Source organism: Scyliorhinus torazame, chromosome 14 (assembly GCF_047496885.1).
Source record: "Scyliorhinus torazame isolate Kashiwa2021f chromosome 14, sScyTor2.1, whole genome shotgun sequence".
In the NCBI taxonomy this organism is placed as follows: Eukaryota; Metazoa; Chordata; class Chondrichthyes; order Carcharhiniformes; family Scyliorhinidae; genus Scyliorhinus; species Scyliorhinus torazame.
In genome coordinates, this window is record NC_092720.1 from 219,314,876 (window position 1) to 219,338,548 (window position 23,673).

General features: G+C 48.7%; 1 protein-coding gene and 1 pseudogene across 1 annotated transcript in view; one reads left to right on the forward strand and one right to left on the reverse strand.

The window, feature by feature from the left end:
- LOC140389171 (uncharacterized) overlaps positions 1-23,673 on the reverse strand; it is a 101,120-nt gene that overhangs the window by 51,164 nt on the left and 26,283 nt on the right. The window lies entirely within an intron of this gene.
- On the forward strand, positions 370-22,793 carry LOC140390519 (zinc-binding protein A33-like; annotated as a pseudogene).

The window sequence follows — 23,673 nt, forward strand, 5'->3', positions numbered from 1 at the left end:
GTGAAAGGAATCTGTTGTCTTGTTGACTGTGCAAGAATTAACACTCACTCCTGCCTGTGACAACAGTCAAAATTAACTCTGTCCAGATGCACTGTTCTGTTTGTTCTGTATTCGAATAATGTAAAATCGATTCTACCTTTTTACAGGATCAGAGACAGAGTCAGGCCTGTCAGGGTGGTGATTCTCTGAACAATATCAATGAACAAACCTGTTTATCTGCAGTCTATTTATATTACTCATTTGCTCCGTCCCTTTCTGGGCTGTGGTTTATAAAGTTACTGCTGGAATCAGAAATGAAACTGAAAGGTTTCACTGAACTCCGATCACCATTTTACTTGGAGCTTAGAACAAGGTGATCAGCCCTTCGAGATGGAAGATGAACTTTCCTGTGCTGTTTGCCATGATCTGTATAAAGATCCTGTCTTACTCGACTGTGATCACAGCTTCTGTCGATCCTGTATAACCCAGTACTGGGAGGAAGCTGACACCACCCCCTGTCCCATCTGTAGGAAGGAGAATCCATCCAGAGACCTGAGACCAATCCACACCCTTTCCAACATCGTGGAAATGTTTGTAAAAAGTGATAAAGGTGATAAAATTCATCAGGAATGCAGCCGTCACAAGGAGAAGCTGAAATTATTTTGTAAAACTGACAATCAGCCCATCTGTCTGGTTTGTCAGAGTTCAAAAAATCATCAAAACCACGAGTTGCTGCCAGTGGAAGAAGCTGCTGAGGAGTTTAAGGTGAGGAGATCTTGTTTGAAAGTTTGAAGAGTGAGTTTGGGAATTTGAATCTTGGTGGGAATTGAATCAAATCAGTAAGGCAGCTCCTTTTAAATTTCAGGAGTTTAAATTAATTTAAATTAAGCTAGAATTGTGCAGTGTAGGTTAACAAGGGATGCCCCACCCACTCACATAACTGGTTGGCAGTTAAGTGTCAGTCACTTAAATCTACCTTGATCTAAAAGCAGGTGGGGGAGGGGAGTCAATTCAGGACAATTTAAAAAGAGCAACTTGTAAACTCACTCCCAGTGAGTTCTCCCAGTGAGCCAGAGAAGACACAGCCAGAGTGAGACACAACCAAGAGTGAGTTTGGGAATTTGAATCTAGGTGGGAATTCAAAGCTGGGTGGGGTGGAGGTGCTTTTCATCCCTGGTAAGTGACTGGTAAGTAGTGTTTCTGTTTTCTTTTTCTTTTCATTGGTATATTTATTTATTTTTTTCTTCGTTGTTTATTTATTTATTTATTATTATTTGGGGGGGGGGAAATTGTAATTGTTGAAGTTAACCGAAGATTTAAGACATGACAGGAGATCTCAGACCCGTGTCATGCTCCTCGTGTGCGATGTGAGAGCTCAGGGACACGTCCACTGTCCCTGGCTCCTTCACGTGCAAGAAGTGTGTCCAGTTGCAGCTCCTGTTAGACCGCTTGACGGCTCTGGAGCTGTGGATGGACTCACTTTGGAGCATCCGCGATGCTGAGGATGTCGTGGATAGCATGTTTAGCAAGTTGGTCACACCGCAGGTGAAAGGTACCGAGGGAGATAGAAAATGGGTGACCAAAAGACAGAGCAAGGACCATAGGAAGGCAGTGCAGGTGTCCTCTGCGGTCATCTCCCTGCAAAACAGATATACCGCTTTGGATACTGTTGAGGGAGATGGCTCACCAGGGGAAGGCAGCAGCAGTCAGTTTCATGGCACCGTGGCTGGCTCTGCTGCACAGCTGGGCAGGAAGAGGAATGGCAGGGCTATAATGATAGGGGACTCAATTGTAAGGGGAATAGACAGGCGGTTCTGCACAAGCAATCGAGACTCCAGGATGGTATGTTGCCTCCCTGGTGCAAGGGTCAAGGATGTCTCAGAGCGGCTGCAGGACATTCTGGGGGGGGGGGGGTGGAGGGTGAACAGCCAGCTGTCATGGTGCACAAAGGCACCAACGATATAGGTAAAAAATGGGACGAGGTCCTACAAGCTGAATTCAGGGAGTTAGGAGTTAAACTAAAAAGTAGGACCTCAAAGGTAGTAAACTCAGGATTGCTACCAGTGCTCGAGCTAGTCAGAGTAGGAATGTCAGGATAGATAGGATGAATGCGTGGCTCGAGAGATGGTGCAAGAGGGAGGGATTCAAATTCCTGGGGCATTGGAACCGGTTCTGGGGGAGGTGGGACCAGTACAAACCGGACGGTCTGCTCCTGGGCAGGACTGGAACCAAATGTCCATGGGGGGGTGTTTGCTAGAGTTGTCGGGGAGAGTTTAAACTAATGTGGCAGGGGGATGGGAACTGATGCAGGAAGTTGGAAGGTAGTAAAACAGGGACAGAAACAAAAGGCAGTAAGGGGGAAAGTGTAAGGCAGAGAAGCCATAGTCAAAAATCAAAAAGGGCGACAGGACAAGGTACAGTGACTGAGGGGAGCTCAGTGAATAGGACCAGGAATACTAAAAGGAATAAAACAGGAAGTGAAAACATTAATGGTAAGTGACGCGGCAGGTTGTTACATGAAGGTATGGGTTCAACGGCAAGGAAAATTAGGAGAAAGGTTAAAAGGAAATATAACTTAGGAGAGGTTACTGATCGAGGTGTTAAGATTCAGAACAGAGGTAAAAAAAGCCAACAGAAGTATACTTTACCTGAATGCTTGTAGTATTCGGAATAAGGTAAATGAGTTGATGGCGCAAATCATCGTGAATGACTATGATTTAGTGGCCATTACTGAAACATGGTTAAAGGATGGTCATGACTGGGAGTTAAATATCCAAGGGTATCAAACTATTCGGAAGGACGAGTGGATGGTAAGGGAGGTGGTGTAGCTCTGTTATTTAAGGATGACATCCGGGCAACAGTAAGGGATGACATCGGTGCTATGGAGGATAAGGTTGAATCCATTTGGGTGGAAATCAGGAATAGTAAGACGAAAAAGTCACTGATAGGAGTAGTCTATCCGCCACCAAATAGTAACATTATGGTGGGGCAGGCAATAAACAAAGAAATAACTGATGCATGTAGAAATGGTACAGCAGTTATCATGGGGGATTTTAATCTACATGTCGATTGGTTTAACCAAGTCGGTCAAGGCAGCCTTGAGGAGGAATTTATAGAATGTATCCGCGATAGTTTCCTAGAACATTATGTAATGGAACCTACGAGGGAACAAGCGGTCCTAGGTCTGGTCCTGTGTAATGAGACAGGATTGATTCATGATCTCATAGTTAGGGACCCTCTCGGAAGGAGCGATCACAATATGGTGGAATTTAAAATACAGATGGAGGGTGAGAAGGTAAAATCAAACACTGGTGTTTTGTGCTTAAACAAAGGAGATTACAATGGGATGAGAGAAGAACTAGCTAAGGTAGACTGGGAGCAAAGACTTCATGGTGAAACAGTTGAGGAACAGTGGAGAACCTTCCAAGCGATTTTTCACAGTGCTCAGCAAAGGTTTATACCAACAAAAAGGAAGGACGGTTGAAAGAGGGAAAATCGACCGAGGATATCTCAGGAAATAAGGGAGAGTATCAAATTGAAGGAAAAAGCATACAAAGTAGCAAAGATTAGTGGGAGACTAGAGGACTGGGAAATCTTTATGGGGCAACAGAAAGCTACTAAAAAAGCTATAAAGAAGAGTAAGATAGATTATGAGAGTAAACTTGCTCAGAATATAAAAACAGATAGTAAAAGTTTCTACAAATATAAAAAACAAAAAAGAGTGGCTAAGGTAAATATTGGCCCTTTAGAGGATGAGAAGGGAGATTTAATAATGGGAGATGAGGAAATGGCTGAGGAACTGAACAGGTTTTTTGGGTCCTTCACAATGGAAGACACAAATAACATGCCAGTGACTGATGGGAATGAGGCTATGACAGGTGAGGACCTTGAGAGGATTGTTATCACCAAGGAGGTAGTGATGGGCAAGCTAATGGGGCTAAAGGTAGACAAGTCTCCTGGCCCTGATGGAATGCATCCCAGAGTGCTAAAAGAGATGGCTAGGGTAATTGCAAATGCACTAGTGATAATTTACCAAAATTCACTAGACTCTGGGGTGGTCCTGGCGGATTGGAAATTAGCAAACGTGACACCACTGTTCAAAAAAGGAGGTAGGCAGAAAGCGGGTAACTATAGGCCAGTGAACTTAACTTCGGTAGTAGGGAAGATGCTGGAATCTATCATCAAGGAAGAAATAGCGAGGCATCTAGATGGAAATTGTCCCATTGGGCAGACGCAGCATGGGTTCATAAAGGGCAGGTCGTGCCTAACTAATTGAGTGGAACTTTTTGAGGACATTACCAGTGCGGTAGATAACGGGGAGCCAATGGATGTGGTATATCTGGATTTCCAGAAAGCCTTTGACAAGGTGCCACACAAAAGGTTGCTGCGTAAGATAAAGATGCATGACATTAAGGGGAAAGTAGTAGCATGGTTAGAGGGTTGGTTAATTAATAGAAAGCAAAGAGTGAGGATTAATGGGTGTTTCTCTGGTTGGCAATCAGTAGCTAGTGGTGTCCCTCAGGGATCAGTGTTGGGCCCACAACTGTTCACAATTTACATAGATGATTTGGAGTTGGGAACCAAGGGCAATGTGTCCAAGTTTGCAGACGACACTAAGATAAGTGGTAAAGCAAAAAGTGCAGAGGATACTGGAAGTCTGCAGAGGGATTTGGATAGGCTAAGTGAATGGGCTAGGGTCTGGCAGATGGAATACAATGTTGGCAAAAAGCTGGTTTACAGGTGCAACAGGTGATTAAGAAGGCAAATGGAATTTTTTCCTTCATTGCTAGAGGGATGGAGTTGAAGACTAGGGAGGTTATGCTGCAATTGTATAAGGTGTTAGTGAGGCCACACCTGGAGTATTGTGTTCAGTTTTGTCCTCCTTACTTGAGAAAGGACGTACTGGCACTGGAGGGTGTGCAGACGAGATTCACTAGGTTAATCCCAGAGAAGGGGTTGGATTACGAGGAGAGGTTGAGTAGACTGGGACTGTACTCGTTGGAATTTAGAAGGATGAGGGGGGATCTTATAGAAACATATAAAATTATGAAGGGAATAGATAGGATAGATGCGGGCAGGTTGTTTCCACTGGCGGGTGAAAGCAGAACTAGGGGGCATAGCCTCAAAATAAGGGGAAGTAGATTTAGGACTGAGTTTAGGAGGAACTTCTTCACCCAAAGGGTTGTGAATCTATGGAATTCCATGCCCAGTGAAGCAGTAGAGGCTCCTTGATTAACGGTTTTTAAGATAAAGATAGATAGTTTTTTGAAGAATAAAGGGATTAAGGGTTATGGTGCTCGGGCCGGAAAGTGGAGCCGAGTCCACAAAAGATCAGCCATGATCTCATTGAATGGTGGAGCAGGCTCGAGGGGCCAGATGGCCTACTCCTGCTCCTAGTTCTTATGTTCTTATGAAACAAAATACAGAAACAGATACCGGAATCCTGAACAGAGAACATTCATAGATTTGGGTTTGAGTGTCTCTCAATGTTTATTATTTAATTACTCGGTCTTTAGATGAACTATTATTTGTGTCACTCCTTCAGAAACCAGGAACAGAAAGTGAAGGAATTTCACTTCAGTCTGAACACCACTTTAATAGAAGCTAATCAACAACTTATATTTATCAGGGCTGCGGAGGCTTCTTGTATACCCAGAAGGGGTTTATTGATAACAAGGTGAAGGTTAACTATACACAGGCACACAGGTCTCTGAAATAGGACTTTACTCTACGACTCCTGGGTTCACACTGCCCACACCCTGGTTCCCAGGGCCTTGCGCTTTTCCCCCATTGGTCGGGGTTCGCCCGCTCTCGCACGATAGACCCCGAGCTGGTCACGTGGATTGTGAGGATCGTTCCTGAAAGAGGCCGTACTACCACATCCCTCCCCCCTTAGGTCCCCCAGCAACATCATTACAACATGGGCCATGTACAGTTAAATATGTACAAGAAAAGGCTGAGACAAAAAAGGAGGGAGTCCACAGCAGTCTTTCTTAGGGTTAATCTGTCAGGGTACTTCTTAGGCCTAATGGACCGCCTCAGCCCCCCAACAGGCTCCTCCACCAATGAGGTAGTTTTGTTGTCGACAGCAGGTGGTCGCCTCGAGGATTCGACCATTCCTTCGGGCCCCCCCCCCCCCCCCCCCCAACCTCTCCAGCACCTCCAGGGGTATTTGGCGGGGCCTTTATGGAACTCCCCAGTTCCCTCAGTTCTGGTTCCACTGTGGGGACACTGGCGATGCTGCTGGTTCCACCTGCTCAGCCACTGGGGTTGTGGCCTCTCTCTCGCGACATGGTCTATCTGCTTCCACACCCGTCGGTCCTGTCAGACTTTACCACAATCCCGCTGGGTAACCACAGTGAACCTGAAGCAAAGTTTCTTACGAAGACTAGTTCGCCAACCGTTAAATGACCCGTCTCCTTTTATATAACGGTGCTGCTTCTTTCGGGAGGCCGGCCCAGCATCCACCCTCCCTGACAAATTGGGCAAAACAAAATCTAATCGAGTCTGGAGGCGACGACCTATCAGTAGCTCCGCCAGTGTGACTCCAGGACTGGCATCGGGGGTGGTGTTATACAAGAGAAGGAAGTTGGCCAACAGAACAAAATCCATCTCCGGGCTATCAGGGAGGCAAAGGCCAATACACCGGCCTCTCTTCCCCCCCTGCACTCCCGGATCTCCTGACAGCCCAAATATTGCCACCTCCGGACTCGGGGCCACCCTCACCCCCAGAACCTCAGCATCACATTCGAGAACCCCTGTCCGAGCCCCCTCAATCTTGGACATACCCAGAATATATGGACATGGTTCGCGGCCCACCCCCCCCCCTTGCACCCACCGCCCACACCTATCCTCCACCCCCTCTGAAAACCTGCTCATCCTCGCCACCATCATGTGGGCCCTATGCACCACTTTAAACTGGGTGAGGCTTAATTTTGTAGACAACGAGGTCGCATTCACCCTCCGCAAAACTCAGCCCATGTCCCAGCCCCCAGCTCCTCTCCCAACTCCTCCTCTCACTTGCATTTACCATCCTCCACCCAGGCACCCTCCCACTCCACCAGTTCCTTGTAAATACCCGAAACCTTCCCCTCCCCTATTTCGGCCCCCGACAGAGGTTTATCTTGCAGCACCGGAGGCAGCAATCCCGGGAAAGACGGCACCTCTCGCTTCACAAAATCCCGAACCTGCAGGAACCTAAGCCTTTACTCTTAGGCAACTCAAACAATTCCTCCAACTCCTCCAGCCCCGCAAATTTTTCCCGAATAAACAGGTCCCCGACATATTCAATCCTCGCCTGCCACCACACCCTGGAACCTCACATCCAGTCTCGCTGGCACAAACCTATGGTTATCACAAATAGGCGCCCACAATGACATGCCCTCCAACCCCGAGTGCTGCCTTCATCGCCCCCACACCCTCAGAGCCGACACCACCACTGGACTAACGGAATACCTGGCCGGCGAGAACGTCAGAGGCACCAACAACAAATCCCTCAAACACGTCGCCCTACACGATGCCGTCTCCACCCGTCCCCTAACCGACCTCTCCTCCACAGCCCATTTCCTCACCATCCCAATGTTCGCAGCCCAATAATAATTAATTAAATTGGGCAACGGCAGTCACCCCTCCCCCTCACCCAATCCAGAAAATCCCGCTGTACCCGCGGGGCCTTCCCCACCCAAACAAACTCTGAGATCAATCCATTACCTTTCCTGAAAAACGACTCAGGGACAAGGATGGGTAGTTTATGGAAAACGAGCACACACCTAGGCAGCAGGGTCATTTTAACTGTCTGCACCCGTCCTGCCAACGACAATGGCAAAACATCCCACCTCCTAAAATCCGCCTTCATCCCCTCCACCAATCGAGCCAAATTCAGTCTATGTAGCTGAGGCCAGCTCGGACCACCTGGATACTGAGGTATCTGAAGCTCGTCCCCACCGAACGGCAGCTCCCCAATCTCGTTTCCTGCCCTCTGGTATTGATCGGGAACACCTCAGTCTTTATCATATTCAATATATACCCGAAAACCATCCAAATTCCCCCAAGTCCCCATGATACCCCCAATACAGCCCAATACGTCCGAAATATATAACAGCAGATCATCTGCGTACAACGAAGCCCTCTGCTCGACGCTCCCCCCCCCCCCCCCCCCGCCCCCCTGCTCAATCCTTCTCCAATTCCTCAATGGCTAAGCACCAATGCCAGTTACTCTATTGCCAAGGCGAAAAGCAGCGGGGAGAGCGCACACCCCTGTCTCGTCGCACGGTGTAACCCAAAATACCCCGAACTCGCTTGGTTCATCCGCACACTCGCCGCCGGTGCCTTATACAGCAACCGGACCCAATCCACAAACTCCTGCCCGAACCCAAACCTCCCCAACACCTCAAACAAAAACGTCCACTGCACCCGATCACATACCTTCTCCACGTCCATCGCCACCACTGCCTCAGCCTCCTGCATCATAATCACGTTCAATAACCTCCAGACATTCGCCGACAACTTTCACCAAATCTGTCTTATCCTCCCCAATCAACCCCAGCACGCAGTCCTCATTCCGCGATGCCAGCATCTTCGCCAATAGCTTGGCATCGACATTCAGCAATATCGGGCGGTATGACCCACACTGCTCCGGGTCCTTAGCCTTTTGAAGAATCAGGGAGCTAGAAGCCTGTGACAAAGTAGGGGGAGGTCCCCCTCTCCCTCAGATTATTATAAGCCCTCACCGGCAGTGGCCATAGCTCCACCCCAAACCTCTGATAAAACTCCACTGGGAACCCATCCGGACCCAGGACTGCATCGCCCCCATGCCATCCATCACTTTGTGCAACCCAATTGGGGCCTCCAGGCCCTGCACCCGACCCTCCTCCACGTTCGAAACTCCAACCCATCCAAGAACCGCCTCAGCATCTCTTCCCCCCTCGGGGGCTCTGACTCATAAAGCCTCCAATAGAAGGCCTCAAATACCCCATTCACCCCCTACAGATCCATCACCATCATACCCCCCTCATCCCTCACTCTACCATTCTCCCTCGCCACCTCCAGTTTTCTCAACTGATGGGCCAGCATCCTGCTTGTCTTCCCCCGTATTCATAAACTGCCCCCCTGGCCCTCCGCAACTGCCCTACCACCTTCCCCATCGACACTAACCCAAACTCCATCTGGAGCCTCAGCCTCTCCTTCAACAACCCTTCCTCAGGCACCACCCAGTACCTCATATCCACCCTCAAGATCTCCTCGACCAGCCTTTCCCTCTCTTCCCGCTCCATCCTCTCCCTGTGCACCCGAATCAAAATAAACTCCCCCCTAACTACAGCCTTGAGTGCCTCCCACAATGTGGCGGCTGTGACCTCCCCTATATCATTCACCTCCATATAGGCCCGAATGGAGCCCTCACCAGCTCACACACCCCTCTTCCACCAACAGCCCAAGTCCATCTGACACTACGGCCATTGGGCCTCCCCTGAACCACCCGCAAATCCACCCAGTGCGGCATGTGGTGAGAGACCACGATCGCCAAATACCCGAGTCGGCCCCCCCCGCCAGCAGCACCTTATACATGAGGAAAAACATCGATCCAGAAATCCACCCAGTGAGTTGCGTGGTCAGAGACCACGACCACCGAATACCCCAGTCGGCCACTCCCGCCAGCAGCACCTTATTCATTTTTTAAAATTAAAAAAAAAATTTAGTGTACCCAATTCATTTTTTCCAATTAAGGGGGAATTTATTGTGGCCAATCCACCTACCCTGCACAACTTTGGGTTGTGGGGGCGAAACCCACGCAAACACGGGGAGAATGTGCAAACTCCACACGGACAGTGACCCAGAGCCGGGATCGAACCTGGGACCTCGGCTCCGTGAGGCTGCAGGGCTAACCCACTGCGCCACCGTGCTGCCCCAGCAGCGCCTTATCCATGATGAAAAACATCAATCTAGAAATACACCCCGTGCACATAGAACATAGAAAATACAGCACAGAACAGGCCCTTCGGCCCACGATGTTGTGCCGAACTTTTGTCCTGGATTAAGAACAAATTAATCTACACCCCATCATTCTACCGTAATCCATGTACCTATCCAATAGCCTCTTGAAGGTCCCGCATTTTTCCGACTCAACTACTTCCACAGGCAGTGCATTCTATGCCCCCTCTACTCTCTGGGTAAAGAACCTACCTCTGACATCCCCCCTGTATCTTCCACAATTCACCTTAAATTTATGTCGCCTTGTAATGGTTTATTCTACCCAGGGAAAAAGTCTCTGACTGTCTACTCTATCTATTCCCCTGATCATCTTATAAACCTCTATCAAGTCTCCCCTCATCCTTCTCCGTTCTAATGAGAAAAGGCCGAGCACCCTCAACCTTGCCTCGTAAGACCTACTCTCCATTCCAGGCAACATCCTGGTAAATCTCCTTTGCACCTTTTCCAAAGCTTCCACATCTTTCCTAAAATGAGGCGACCAGAACTCCAAATGTGGCCTTACCAAGGTTTTGTACAGCTGCATCACCACCTCAGGGCTCTTAAATTCAATCCCTCTGCTAATGAACGCTAGCACACCATAGGCCTTCTTCACAGCTCCATCCACTTGAGTGGCAACTTTCAAAGATCTATGAACATAGACCCCAGATCACTTAGGGTGAGGAGATGTCAGTGTCAGTCAGTGAGCACAGGGGTGATGGGGGAATGGGACTCACTGTGAGTGAGGAGATGTCAGTGTCAGTGGGCACAGGGGTGATGGGGGAATGGGACTCACTGTGAGTGGGGAGATGTCAGTGTCAGTGGGCACAGGGGTGATGGGGGAATGGGCCTCACAGTGAGTGAGGAGATGTCAGTGTCAGTGGGCACAGGGGTGATGGGGGAATGGGACTCACTGTGAGTGAGGAGATGACAGTGTCAGTGGGCACAGGGGTGATGGGGGAATGGGACTCACTGTGAGTGAGGAGATGACAGTGTCAGTGGGCACAGGGGTGATGGGGGAATGGGACTCACTGTGAGTGAGGAGATGACAGTGTCAGTGGGCACAGGAGTGATGGGGGAATGGGACTCACTGTGAGTGAGGAGATGACAGTGTCAGTGGGCACAGGGGTGATGGGGGAATGGGATTCACTGTGAGTGAGGAGATGACAGTGTCAGTGGGCACAGGGGTGATGGGGGAATGGGACTCACTGTGAGTGAGGAGATGACAGTGTCAGTCAGTGGGCACAGGAGTGATGGGGGAATGGGACTCACTGTGAGTGAGGAGATGGGCAGCAGAGTTTGGGATGATTTTAAGTTTCTGGAGGGTAGAATGTGGGAGAGCTGCCAGAAGAATGTCAGAATGGTCAAGTCTGGAGGTAACAATGTCGTGAATGAGAGATTCAACAGCAGGTGAGCTGAGACGGGTGATGTCGGGAGAGCGATGGAGGTGGAAATAGTTTTAGTGAAGGTGTAGACATGTGGTCAGTAGCTCAACTCAGGCCTGGATTCTAGTGGAGGGAGCAATTGTAAAACTGGTGATAGAAACTCAAAACTGTGACAATGGTCATTAAAATTACTGAATCCCCCACTATTAACATCCTGGGGGTGACCACTGACCAGAAGCTGAACGGGACGAGCCAGATAAATACTGTGGCTACAAGAGCAAGTCAGCAGCTGGGAATCCTGCTGAAAGTAACTCACCTCCTGACTCCCCAAAGCCTGTCCACAAGTCAGGAGTGAGATGGAAAACTCTCCACTTGTCTGGATGAGTGCAGCTCCAACAACACTCAAGAAGCTCAACACCAACCAGGACAAAGCAACCCCGCTTGATTGGCGTCCCTTCCACAAACATTCACTCCCTCCACCTCCAATAGTGTCAGCCGTGTGCACCATCGACAAGATTCACTGCAGAAACTCACCGAGGTTCCTCAGGCAGCACCTTCCAAACCCACGGCCACCACCATCGAGAAGGACAAGAGCAGCAGATACCTGGGATCACCCTCACCTGGAGGTTCCCCTCCAAGTCACTCCCCATCCTGACTGGGAAAAATATCAGCCGTTCTTTCAGTGTCGTCGGGTCCAAATCCTGGAGCTCCCTCCCTAACAGCACGGTGGGTGTACCTACACCTCAGGGAGTGCAGCTGCTTCAAGAAGGCAGCTCTCAACCACCGTCCTGAGAGAAATTCGAGATGGAAAATGAATACTGGTCTGGTCAGTGATGCCCAAATCACATAAATGAATAAAGAAAATTCCTGCCCCATTCCTGATGCCCCCGATTTTCAGGATAAGGGTGTGAGTAGTGAGCCCTCACTCGGCACTCCAAACCTGGGCAGCTCCATTCCAGGGTAGGGATCTCCTCGTCTCCCACAATTTTCATGGAGTCAGACCAGCTTTTCCATGATTTGTGGGTCACAGATTTCAGAGGAATAATGAGCCACAGTTAGGATTGAGAAACTTTTCAAAGTTTATTTCACAATGTCTAAGCCAGTATCCTGAACAGCAGTTTTACACAGACTGTGAACTGAACATCTACCTCACACTGTGAATAACAGAATGAGATTTAATTTGGGGTTCCTATTTCAGAAAGATGTACAAATTATGTTTTTGTTCAGGAGGAACTGCGAACCTCACTGAAGCCAGTCCAGGACAAGGAGGAGGAATGTAACACTGTAAAACGTGATTATGAGAAAACATTCATTCACATTCAGGTATTTCTGATCTTATTTTGTTCTGTATTCTGGCAGAATTCTGGTCTCGATGATAAGAATTATAAAGAGACAGTGGAGTAGGTGTAAAAGAAATCACAAGGATGGTTCCAGAACTTATCTGAATGCACAAAGCATTGGGAATAAGGTAGTAAATCTGTCACGTTAATATTTACAGCAGGCTGCCCGCACCCCCATCCCCTGTTACCCTCCGCTTCCACCATCTCTGCCCCCCTCGGGCACAGTGATCCAAGATCAAAAGCCCCCGATGCAGACCCTGTTCAGAGGATGAGTGTGAGGGTCCTGTCAGCAGACAGACAGAATCAGACTTTTGCATAAACTGAGGAGCACCAGAGCTAACCTCACAGCGAGGGATCATCACTCTCCTGCCTTGTATCGTGACCCGCTCGCTGACAGTGCCGACACAGGCCCATCACCCTGAGGTGATATTTCGCAGATCCTTGGAGGGTGGACAAGGGGGGTGCGAATGAGGGAAATGGGAGGAGGAGGGGATTGTCAGTGAAGGAGAGAAATGGGGAGGGTGGATTGGGGGTGAAGGAAGGAAACAGCGAATGGGATGAGGGATTCTTTTTCAGTTTGTAACCAGTGGGGCTCCACATGGATCAGTTCTGGGACCGCAATTGTTTACAATATGTATTAATGACACCGAGGGAAGAAGTGAATGTCTTGTAGCCAAATTTGCAAAAAAAACCAAAATAGATGGAAAGGCAAATGGCGAGAGGGACACAGGCCATTTGCAAAGAGATTTTGATCGGTTAAGTATGTGGGAAAATAGTTAGCACACGGGGTGTCATGTGGGAAAATGTGACGTTGTTCATTTTGGAAAGGAGAACAAAAGAGCAGAGTATTATTTAAATGGAGAAAAGCTGCAGAAAGCTGTGACACAGAGGGACTTGGGGATCTTGTATACGAAACACAGAAAGCTCGCAGACAGGTACAGCAGGTAATCAGGAAGGTTAATGGAATGTTGGCCCGCATTCCAAGGGGGTTGGAGGATAAGAGTCGGGAAGTCTTGCTGCAACTGTATAAGGTATTGGTGAGACCACATCTGGAGCACTGGGAGCAGTTTTGGTCCCTTATTTAAGGAAAGATATTATTTCAATGGAGGCTGTTGAAGTCAGATTTAGAAAGAAGGTTCTTAGACAAAAGGTACCCATTGGCTCAGATACGTGTATAAGAGGCAATTTGTAGGAATAGATAGTGTCTAAACAATGCATGTGATTTTGTAAACTAAAAATTACTAATATCAGAAAGGACACAAAATGGCGGTTCGCTGAGCTAACAATACTAAAGACACAAAATGGCTTTTAGCTGAACTACCCACATTCCAGAACAACCATTCGCCTGGGTTCAGTTGCAAACTGGTATAAGTAACATCATTCAATTCCAGACAGCAGAGTTAGTCAGGGAGACAAGAATGATTGAAACAGACATGGGAAAAATGGGAGTACTTCACCAGCGAGTGATAACAGCTCCACAGGACAAAGAGCATTATGTATCCTCGCCAGCCCAAGGTGTCCAGATGCAGACAGGGAAGTTAACTTTAACAGTTAGTATGAGTGGCTTCTTCATGAAGTCAGGGGCTGGTAAGGGGCCAACCCACTTTACATAATGTCAAATTTAATTGTATATATAACTAATGTATGTAATCTATAACCAATATTATTGGACAAGGTCCAGCCGAAATGAGCCGTGTAGCTGTTTTGAAAATGTATAAGAATGGATGTTTTCCTTTGTTCGGCGGAGAGGTGGTCTGGGACTTTAACAGACGTCATCTCCCCGCCGGCGAAATAAACAGTTTGATGCGAGGACCAGGAGGAGCCCTGGGCATTGAGTGATTTATTTGAGATCCTCTCCCACTCACAGAGGCGGTTCAGTGAAGGTTCACCAGGATGATTCCCCGGTATGGAAGGATTGCCGAATGAGAAAATTGGGACTCTACTCATTGGAATTCAGAAGAATGAGAGATGATCTCATTGAAACATATCGGATTGTTAAGGGGCTGACAGGGTAAATGCTGAGAGGATGTTTCCCTCATGGGAGAGTCTAGGACCAGAGAGCACAGTTTCAGAATAAAGGGGAGCCAATTTCAGACTGAGATGAGGAGGAATTCCTTCTCTCAGAGGGTTGTGGGTCTTTGGAACACCTTACCACAGAGAGCTGTGGGGGCAGAGTCCTTGTGTATATTTAAGGCTGAGGCAGATAGATTGCTGATCAGGGATACTGGGAAAGGGCAGGAACGTGGACATGAAGAATGTCGGATCAGCCACGATCCTATTGAATGGCGGAGCAGACTCGAGGGGCCGAATGGCCTATTCCCCTGTTCCTATTTCTTATGGTCTTAACTAAGAGGTTAAACCTATCAGGAAAGCTTAAACTGACTGTGGAATAGAGAAGCTGTGAGGTCAGCTGAGTTCTTTATAATTATTTCAGGGTTTGATAGTGTAGATACAGAGAATGTTTCTACTGGACAGAGTCCAAAACCTGGGGTTTCAAATCCAAGATAATCACCAGGAAACCAAATAGAGAAATCAGTAACTCGATCCTCAGTTAGAGCTCCCTCTCCTGAATAAATTATCATCTGCGAATCGATTATCTATTCTATCTAATCAATTAACTAGATTTCACTGCATGAGGGAATAGTTTTCTGTATCAAAGTCATGTCTTCATCTTAATAAATTATCCAGTTTGGGAACTAACTAGATTGGGAATGTTTTTTTCTGGAATATTCTGATCTGAACAGAACTGTTCAGGCTGAATAACCTTTTAAAAATCCTCATTAATTTTCAATCTCACTGATATTTCCCAAAGGACCAAAGTGTAAAGACAGAGAAACAGATTAAAGCCCAATTTGAAAAACTTCACCAGTTTCTCCGTGAGGAAGAGAGGATTGAGTTGGAAGATCTGAAACTGGAGAAAGAGAAAAAGAGTCAGGAGATGAAGGAGAGGATTGAGAAGATAACGGAGGAAATCTCATCGCTTTCAGTCACTGTTCAGGAGACTGAACAAGAGCTGAGTGAACAGGACAACATCAAGTTTTTAACGGTAACTGTTTATTTATTTTTCTCTCCTTCACCGTCTTGAAGAATGAGCAGGTTGTGTCATCAAAATCTAGAATATAAAACTCACCGACCAAAACAACCCCATCACCTGTCACATTTGGTTTCCTCTGTCTCACACCCAGGATCACTGACGGCTCTTTAACACGGAAATGACTAACTCTGGAGCTTGTTTACTGTAATATTATAGAGGGATAGTTTCATCAAATTAAACAATGAAGAAAATCAGCTTCATCCAGAGTGAGGAACCCTCCGAATGGTCAGACCATTCTCCCCCGAGTGGACATTTCCAGCTGTTGGTCTGAGACTGGGAACTACAGTCCAGGATCCAGCCAGGCAGGACCATGTTTCCAATGCTTGGCTCCTCCCTGGCTAGAACTGGAATGATTCTGTCCAGGAGAGAGCTCTCCAGGGGCAGATACACAGATAGGTGAAGCTTCCTCCCAGCAGTTAAATAGTTCAATGTTCAGAGAGTGAGAGGGGAGAGTCTCCACACTGAAAACATTTAAGTTAAGATCAATTTGATTTTCAGCATTTCCCAGGAAGTTCAGTGAACCCCTGAGTATTTACTTTAGTGAATTCTCTGCTGTGTATTGAGATGCTGATGAATCTATTTGAACAGTGTTGGGTGAGGGATAAATGTTGACCAGGACACTGAGAGAACTCCTGTGCTCTTCTTGGAATAGAGTCTTGGGATCTTTTACCTTCACCTGAGCAGACAGAAGAGAGCTGGGTTTAAGACCTCAGCGGAAAGCCGCTGCCTCTGACAATGGAGTTCCCACTCAGCTGGTTGCTCATTGAGCTCAGTGTGACTCACAGCAAGTGGAGCTGACATTCTAATTCATTCTGTCTGCTTCAGCTTACACAGAGTGGTCTGACACTCTGTCTGTAGTATCACTGCAGACAAAGATTCAAACACAAGTTTGATGAGTCCCAAGACTGACGGTTAAACTAACATTGCAGATTTACCCCAGTTTCTAGGTGATTTCTATTGGACACTGGTACAGGTACAGCCCCCCAAATCCGGCTGTCCAAAACCCAGAATTGTCCACAAACCGGAATTGTCCACAAACCCGGAATTGTCCAAAAACCAGAATTGTCCACAAACCAGAATTGTCCACAAACCCGGAATTGTTCACAAACCGGAATTGTCCAAAAACCAGAATTGTCCACAAACCGTAATTGTCCACAAACTGGAATTGTCCCCAAACCGGACATTTTTCTCCCTGTGGACTGCTCAATGTTTACAACATGTATATAAATGACCCTGTCTGTTTAATAACCTGTACTTCATGACAATGGAATTCCCGTTCATCTGGTCATTTTCCATCAGTAACATGTCTGTATTTTCAGCAATATTTAAAATCTGTTCCACCAAGTGAGTGTTAATAAATTAATTCCAGTAATTGGACATTGATGAGGATTTTATAATTGGATTGTAACTCTGTGAGTTGTGTTGTGCAGTAAGATTGAGTCATTTGTAATATTGTGGAGTAACTCACAGTCCAGTGAGGACAGCAAGAGGCAGTCCAATAACTTTCTCTATTTAAAGTGTACTTTTCTGTGCAATCCAGTCTGTAACTTTACTTTTTGTGATAAAATGTTCTCCAAACACAAACAGTAATAATTGTTCTGATTTCACAGAAATTTCCGGATTTACAGAAAAGGTAAAATTCATCCCCTGATTTGATTTTAATTTCTAACCTATTTCTCGCCCAGCCTGGAATGATCCAACACTGACCTTTATCTCCTGTTTCAGACTGAAGCGAACTCTCCCAGAGCCACAGAAGGTTTACCCGTTAATAAATGTGGGGAAGTACATTGGCTCACTGCAGTACAGAGTGTGGAAAAAGATGCTGACGGTGATTAATACAGGTGGGTGTGAGCTTCCTGACCCCAGCTATTAAACAGCTCTCTCGGTTATTAGTAGAAGGGACCGGTCTCTTTATATTAAATACAGAATTGTATTTGTAACAGATTAGATTTTACTTCAGTCAGTTTTCTGTTAAAATACAGAATTGTCAGATCAGCTATTGTTACGACCCCCTGGGCGAGTGCGCCGTCAATTCAGCCCCACTTGACCCGGAATAACAACACAATTTAAATTAATAAATAATTCAGAGAAATACACCCAAAGTCTTTGGCCCTTCACCACCCAATAATTACACTCACCAGGTTTGTAAATTTAAAAACAATTAATTTTATTAATGACACTAACTATAGTTACATATGCAGCAAATACAAAAGGTTGACTAATTCCTAACCCCCCCCCCCACTTAAACTCGTCCCATCCTCTACTCACACACACACTCTCACGCACACACACTCACTCAGATACTCACTCACACACACTCACACTCGCACTCACTCACACACATTCTCACACACACTCACACAAGACAGACAAACACAGAGGGGGGAAGATGGGTGTAAAAATAATGCTGTGAGTAAAATGAAAGAGACTTTGTTACAGATGGCTGTTTCTAGCACAGCTTTCTTCAATCGAGGCTTTCAGGTCGAGATTTTCATTTTGAGTCTGTAATGGTTTCCCCCTTCCTCCTCACTCTCACCCCTCACTCTCTCTGTCCCCCTCGCTATCACTCCCCCCGCACTCTCATCCCTTCTCTCTCCCTCACCTTGCTCTCACTCCTCCACACCCGCCTTCCTGCTCACTCTCCCTCCCCCTCGCTCTCACACACCCTCCCTGCCCCTCGCTCACCCTCGCCCCGTTCTTCCGACCCCTCATTCTTCCACCCTCTCACTCTCCCTCCCCCTTGTTCTCCCGCTCCCTCGTTCTCCAGGCCCCTTGCTTTCCCTGCTGCTGGCTCTCCCTCGTTCTCATTCTCCTTCATTCTCGCTCTCCCCCTTCTCACACTCCCTCTCCCTTGGTCTCCCTGTCCCTCACACTCCCAATCCCTCACTCTTGCTCACGTTCACCATCACTTGCCTTCTCTCGCTTGCTCTCTCCCTCTCCCTCGCTCTTCCCCGATCTATCCTCTCACTCTATCTCGCACTTTTCCTCACCCTCGCTTTCTCTCCCTCGGCCTCCCTCCCCCCTTGCACTCCCACCCCTTGGCTCTCCTTCGCCCTCGCTCGCTCCCTCAGTTTCGCACATTCCCCCTCACTCTGCCTCATTCTCGCTCTCCCTTGATCACCATTCCTCCATCTCGCTCTCCCTCGCTTTCGTTCCCTTTCACTCTGAACCCCTCTCGCTCTTGCTCCCCCCTTGCACTCCCTCCCTGTGACTCTCCCTCTCCTTCACTCCTTCATGCTCTGTCCTCACTCTCGCTCTCTCCCTCGCTCTTGCTTTCTTCCTCGCTCTTGCTCTTTTCCTTGATCTCACTCTCTCCCTCGTTCTTTCCCTCTCTTTTGCACTCTCCCATGTTTTTGCTCCCTTTATCTCGCTCTCTTCCTCACTCTCTCCCTCGCTCTCCAGCTCGCTCTCCCTCACTCTTGCTTTCTCCCTTGATCCCGCTCTCTCCCTCGATCCCACTCTCTCCCTCATGCTCTCCTTTCGCTCTCTTCCTCATTTTTGCTCTTCCTCACTCTCCCTCGATCTTTCTCTCGTTCGGTCGCTCACTCTCTACCCTCGCTCTCTTCCTAGCTTTCCCCCTTGCCCTCACTCTCTGCCTCACTGTCACTCTCACCCTCACTCTTCCTTCCTTCCCTCACTCTTCCTCCCTCCCCCTCGCTTACCGTCCCCAACTCTCCCTACCCCTCGCTCTCCCTGTTTACTCTTCCTTGCTCTCCCTCGTTCTCTCGCTCGCTCTCTCCCTCGATCGTGCTCTCTCCCTCATTCCCTCACTCTCTCCCTCGCTCTCACTCTCTCCCTCACTCTCACTCGCTCTCTACCTCTCTCTCTACCTCGCTCTCGGTCACACCCTTGATCTCACTCTCTTAATTGCCTCGGTCACTGACTCGATCTCCCTCTATACCTCACACTCCCGCTGTGTCTTGTTTCCCTCGCTCTCTCCCTCTCTCTCCCTCTCATTCTCCCTCTCTTTCTCTTTCTCCCTCACTCTCCTTTGCTCCCACTCGCTCTCTCTTACCTTGCTGTCCCTCACATTTTCTTTCGCTTCACCCCATGAAGTGTTGGGTACTCTGAGACACAGACGAACCAACACGGTTGCGATTGGTACAACGCAGTTTTATTTCATTTAACTATTGACATAACAAACTCTGGTACTCAGCACATGGTGACTGTCTGAGTGTCTGGCATGGAGGTCCTTGCCCTGAGCCGTCTCCTGCTGGACTGCCCAGGAAGTGTCGTGTTCCTTGCTTTGTACTGTGTATGCTCTTGTCTGTGATTGGCTGTCGTGTTGTGTGTGCTAATTAGTCCGTTGATCTGTCCATCAATGTGTATGTGTGTGTGTGCTGTGATGTTCACTTGAATATCATGACATCCCCCTTTTTTACAAAATTATGTGCCTACGTGGTTATAAATAGAGATGTGTACTGAGTGCAGCTAAATGTGTGTGTGTGTAATATTTACAGCATGTACATGAGGCTTAACTCAATACAAGGGGCGATGCCGGGTGTGACATAATAACGAGGTTGTACCATAACAAAGAACGGGGAAATGTGGAACGATAAAACGAATTCCTGTAACGATAAGAACATAAACATGTTACAACAGTGGTTGCATGAGTTCAACGTGTAAACAGCCTCATAAGTCCAGTCTAGTAGGTGGGCGACGAATTTGGGTTGGCCGTCAGGGTGGCACACCATTCATCACCCGGATTGATTGTGTTGACTCGGTTCCCATCAATGACCGCAACCCGGAAGGCGTCTCGGTCATCTGTGTCACCGGTCTGGATGTCGTAATGTGGAGGCTGAATGGTCCGCATTGGTTGTCGGAGATGTGGAAGATCGATAGGTTGAGCTGCTCGACAGTAAGCAGCGTAGTGGCCCACCTTGCCACAGCGTAGGCATTGTCGGGTTTTCGCGGGGCATTGCCCTTTTAAATGTGCAGCTTCACAGTTGCCGCACGTCATGACGTCATGGCGTTCATTGCGCCACTGCGCATGCGCAGTTCGGTCTTGCATCGAGCGCGCCTGCGCATCATGTCCCTCAGTGTTGCTGTAGGTTTTGGCGCGCACAAGCACGGGAGGCCTCGAAAAGTGCGCGAAACGGCCGCCCTCGTCCGGGCCGCGGGCCGGGAGAAACTCGATCGCCTGGACCCGTTCGGCCTCGTGGGGCACCTGGCTCACCGATCGGGTCGCGTAGGACCCCCTCCGCGGCGATTCGATCACCTGAAATTGGGCATAGCGGCTAGTCATGTTCTCGTGCAGGACACAGGCTTCAACTGCAGATGCTAAGGTTAGGCCTTTTATTTTTAAAAGCTGCTGGCATAGGGTGCCCGAGGCAACCCCAAAAACGATGTGGTCCCAGATCATGGACTCTGAGGTGGTGTCGTAACCGCAGGATTGCGCGGGTATGCGGAGATGCTGGAATGGCTGAAAGAGCTCATCCTTACCTTGCAGGCGCTGCTGGAAGACATACCTCTCGAAGCTCTAGTTGACCTCAACGTTGAAGTGTTGGTCGAGCTTGAGGAGGACCGTGTTGTACTTAGATTTGTCCTCGCCTTCCGCGAACACCAGGGAGTTGTAGACATAGATGGCGTGCTGACCTGCGGTGGTGAGGAGGATGGCGATCTTTATTTTGTCCGAGGCGCTCTGTTTTTCGTTGGCTTCCAAAAAGAGTTCGAAACGCTGTTTGAACAACGTCCAATTGACGCCGAGGTTCACAGCGACTTGCAACGGCTGCGGTGTGTTGACGGTGTCCATGGCGCAGGATGGCAGATTTGTGGGTAGGTATTAATTCACTTCTGGTACCATGAAGTGTTGGGTACTCTGAGACACAGACGAACCAACACGGTTGCGATTGGTACAACGCAGTTTTATTTCATTTAACTATTGACATAACAAACTCTGGCACTCAGCACATGGTGACTGTCTGAGTGTCTGGCATGGGGGTCCTTGCCCTGAGCCGTCTCCTGCTGGACTGCCCAGAAAGTGTCATGTTCCTTGTTTTGTACTGTGTATGCTCTTGTCTGTGACTGGTTGTCGTGTTGTGTGTGCTAATTGGTCCGTTGATCTGTCCATCATTATGTGTGTGTGTATGTGCTGTGATGTTCACTTGAATATCATGACACCCCACTCTCTCCTTCTCTCTGTATGTCTTGTGCTTTCCATCTGTCCTTTTCTGTCTGTCACTCTCTCTCTCTCTCTCTGTAACGGGGTTTCCTCAGCCTCACTGCAGGGTGTGATCTCCGGGTAAAACCTTCCCCGGTTTCCCGTGTCTTCCCGTTTCCCCTGTACTCTGTTTAAACTCTTCCCCGGGGGATGAATTTCTAATTCTGGTTCCTTGCTGATTTTGCCAATCACTAACCGGCTGTGAAAGTTACAGTGAGAGGGACGAACATTTCATCCGTGTCCATCTGTCCCCAGCTCCAGTCACCTTCGACCCGAATACAGCCCATCCTGTCCTTCTCCTGTCTGAGGACCTGAGCACCGTGAGATACACTGAGAAATGGGAGCAGCTTCCCGACAATCCGGAGAGATTTGTTCACTATGCTGTTGTCCTGGGATCAGAGGGCGTCACATCAGGAAAACATTCCTGGGAGGTGGAGGTGGGAAACAAGACTGAGTGAGATGTGGGTGTGGCCAAGGAATCCGTAAACAGGAAGGGAGAATTCACCCTGAATCCAGATAACAGATTCTGGACATTGATTCTGAGACAGGAGAATAAATACTGGGCTTGTGAGAATCCATCAAAACTCTTAGATCTGAGAGTGAAGCCGAGAAAGATTCGAGTCTCTCTGGATTATGAGGGAGGGAAGGTTTCCTTTTATAACTCAGATAACAAGTCCCATATCTACATTTTCGCTGGGACATTCACTGAGAAACTCTATCCTTATTTCAATCCAGAACTCACTGCTGGGGGTAAAAACCCAGAACCCCTGAAAATCTGTCCGCGGACAGTAACAATCCAGGAGGATGAGGGTTCTATCCCTTCATCCAAATAAAGACTGTTTCCTGTAGGTGGGGGAGGGGGAGGCCCCACACACTGGGTCACTGGGTGGGGAGGGGGAGGCACCACACACTGGGTCACTGGGAGGGGGAGGCCCCACACACTGGGTCACTGGGAGGGGGAGGCCCCACACACTGGGTCACTGGGAGGGGGAGTTCCCACACACTGGGTCACTGGGTGGGGGAGGGGAAGGCCCCACACACTGGGTGGGGAGGGGGAGGCGTCACACACTGGGTCACTGGGTGGGGGAGGGGAAGGCTCCACACACTGGGTCACTGGGTGGGTGAGGGGAAGGCCCCACACACAGGGTGGGGGGGCCCACACACTGGGTCACTAGGTGGGGGGGGGCACACACTGGGTCACTGGGTGGGGGAGGGGAAATCCCCACACACTGGGTGGGGGAGGGTGGGGGGGCCACACACTGGGTCACTGGGTGGGGGAGGGAAGACGCCACACACTGGGTCACTGGGTTGGGGAGGGGAAGGCCTCACACACTGGGTGGGGGTGGGGGGGCCCACACACTGGGTCACTAGGTGGGGGGGGGCACACACTGGGTCACTGGGTGGGGGAGGGGAAAGCCCCACACACTGGGTGGGGGAGGGTGGGGGGCCCACACACTGGGTCACTGGTTGGGGGAGGGCAAGGTCCTGCAGCGCTAACCTCTGTGCCACCGTGCGGATGAAGCCCCACACACTGGGTCACTGGGTGTGGGAGGGGAAGCCCCACACACTGGGTCACTGAGTGGTGATGGTAACATCATAAAATCCTTACAATTCGGAAGGAGTCCATTTGGCCCATCGAGTCCACACTGACCCTGTGAAAGAGCTCCCTACCTAGGCCCAATGTCCCACCCTACCCCCATAACCTTTCAGAAATTGATCATGGCCAATCCACCTAACCTGCATATCTTTGGA